General features: G+C 33.1%; 1 pseudogene; it reads left to right on the top strand.

The window, feature by feature from the left end:
• LOC106869771 (S-crystallin 1-like) overlaps positions 1–3,018 on the top strand; it is an 11,914-nt pseudogene that overhangs the window by 8,027 nt on the left and 869 nt on the right.

Below are 3,018 nucleotides of genomic sequence, written 5' to 3' on the forward strand. Positions count from 1 at the left end.
GATGGTTGTACATTTATAGATTTTATTAATATGTCACATGTTTTTATAAATCATATATTAGCCCTTGCATCTACTCTAACAGATTCTTCAGATTTGTATATATATATATATATATATATTTATATATATATATATATATGCAGAAACACATGGTGTCCGTATATATTTATAACCTTGTCTCATTGAAATATTTGACGATATGTCAAGTGAGCGATCAAGTGTTTTTACGGCTTTTTCTATAAGCTTTGAATATGTTTGTATGTGTGTATGTATGTGTGAGTGTATGTGTGTATATGTGTGTGCATATATGTGTGAGGGTGTTGAGTTCGCTCACGTGCTCATAAGTATGTGTATGTACACTGTGTAATTCCATATTTCGCCCGAAATTCTTGACCCTTGTGTCAGTAAAGTAGCTTCGCGTTTTCCATACACTACAAGTATTATTATAAATATAAATACTATTATAAATATTCTGTATATTTTTATCCTTTATATGAACAATCATAGTAATGCATATATGTATGTATGTGTGTGTATCACATCATTTCTATATTATTTTCTGTTTCAGTTTCAGAGATCAAGAGACATGAATACCTCAGTAAGTACGCTAATATTCTACTTTGTACACCAGCCCTTCGTTTGCAGGAAGAGACTCGCATGATTTGGTTCGTCAGTAATATCAGTTTGAAATTATGAAACAAAGGAACAGGTTCGAGGGAGGGACATGCCGAATCGAGTACCTAACTGGTACCTATTTTGTCAACCCCGAAGGGGTGAGAGGTGAAATGGACCTCCGCGTAATTTGAACTCCAAACGTACGGACGGTCAAATGCCACTAAGGATTTTTCCCGGCGTGCTAAAATTTCCACTAGCTTTCCGCCTTGCTCGTCACTAATATTGATACGAATTGTTCTGGAATAATTCACATTTAAGTGCGTACTATTCTGAACTGCATTCAGCCGATACAATTCCAACTACTTCTACGGCTGATTTGCTTGTACGGCTGATAACTCACTTATCTACTAATAAATATATATATATTAAAGTTTTTTTTATGTTCAGTTATTATAAAAACAATTTTACATTAATTTGAAGGGTTACTCTATACTTTCCTAGAGTAGAAATTTATTTCTAAGCAAAAATATCATTAGCAGTGACTTAGAATTTTCTGCCAGTTAACCTTTCGTCGAACAACAGTCCAACAATGGCTTATCTAGCCGAAACTTTGAAGTCTCTGTCAACAATATTCTTTTTAAAGATCATATGTATATACCTCCTTTGGCAGTTATATATACTTACCAAGTAGTTGTATATTTCCTATATATTTTTTCTTATTGGTTAATTTCTGTTGTTTATTTTAAATATATAGTTACATCATAATATATATGTCAATCCCTTGAAGAGTTCATAACTGGTTAATCGTTCCAGTATTTACTGTAACCTAATTGAATATAATGTCCTTTAGAAATTATTTTTGACATAATATAACCTCATGGTTAACTGAGTACCAAGTGGTTGGGAAAACAAAAACTCTTGCAGATAATGAGTGCATGAAAGCTAAGGGTCTGTTTTGTCATTCGCCTCATATATTTAGCTACCTTTTTGCTAAGTGGATTTCAGTATTTAATATCTCTGTCTCCTTTCCTTAAAATCTTTCTATTTAGGCAAGAGAAGGAGAAAATTTGGGGTAGAGGTATAAGTTTGGTTCTCGAAACTACGCTTATGTGACAGAAATACGAAATATATTGAGAGAAGCATGACGCACATTGTGTCCTGTGTTTTATTTACCTCTTTAGATGTAAGCACATATAAAATAAGCGTGCACAGAAAGTGTTGAATATTAACGCTAGTGCTTTATCATATAAGAGGACTGAAAATTTTAATCAAGATCTCACTTTGCTTAATTGTCTATCAGATATAGGCAATAACATATTACTTGCGAATTATACCGTTCATAGCTACGGTAATATTTATGAAGGGTGCTGAAGTCTTCCTGCTTTTATGGGTGTCGAGAAAGGCCTAGTTGCAGGCCCAAACTTCGAAGTTCATTAACAGGGCTAAGAAAAACTTAAGGACCGATACAATAGATGCATGAATCTGAGAGAGTATTATGTTGAATAATATCATAATTGACAGATCCTCCTGTATTTTCTTATACCCAATTACAGGAACTTTTCAGCACATCTTCGTATATTACATAAATCATTTTGACTAAACCCAGTGTTTTGTATGCATTAATAAGATTATATATAGATATTTCATCCATAATAATTATATCTAATTCTGATAGTTTCCTTCACACATTACCTATTACAACATGTGGATGAGAAAATAAATCGATATACCGGATAGACAAAGTAATCCACTTGAACATTTCTTTCTTTCGATTTGTCTCGTTTCTTTCTTTCATTTCATTTCTTTCTTCCTTTCTCTCATTTCGTTTCCTACCTTCCTTTCTTAATTTCTTTCATTTCATTTCTTTTCTTCCTTTCCATTCTTAATTTCGTTCGTTCGTTCGTTCGTTCCTTCGTTCATTCCTTCCTTCCTCCCGCCCTATTTCTTTTTACTTTTCTTTCTTTCTTATTTTCTTTCTTTCTTTCTTATTTTCTTTCTGATTTTCTTATTTTATTATAGTCTGAACAACGAATGAGATACAGGGAGACCTGCCGCAGAATTCTTCCCTTCATGGAAAGGACATTGGATATGCACAATGGCGGCAGCCAATTCTTCTTGGGAGATCAGGTAAGTAAAAATTAGTTTAGAAATATTTTTCCCGGGCAAAACCAAGGCAGCATATCTATCTAATATGTATACACATTTAGTAGGATACGCAGATGGCTATTTAAATTTAATGTTATTTCAATTACGTTCAACGAATTTTTTACAACTCGGGAAGCATTCAAGAAAACCAGTGGGTGTATTATTAACTGATTTTCATAGCTACACATTATTCACACACACACACACACATACACACACACATACACACACATGCATATATATATATATGTCTGTGTG

The sequence above is a fragment of the Octopus bimaculoides genome, chromosome 5 (genome assembly GCF_001194135.2).
Source record: "Octopus bimaculoides isolate UCB-OBI-ISO-001 chromosome 5, ASM119413v2, whole genome shotgun sequence".
Taxonomy (NCBI): Eukaryota; Metazoa; Mollusca; class Cephalopoda; order Octopoda; family Octopodidae; genus Octopus; species Octopus bimaculoides.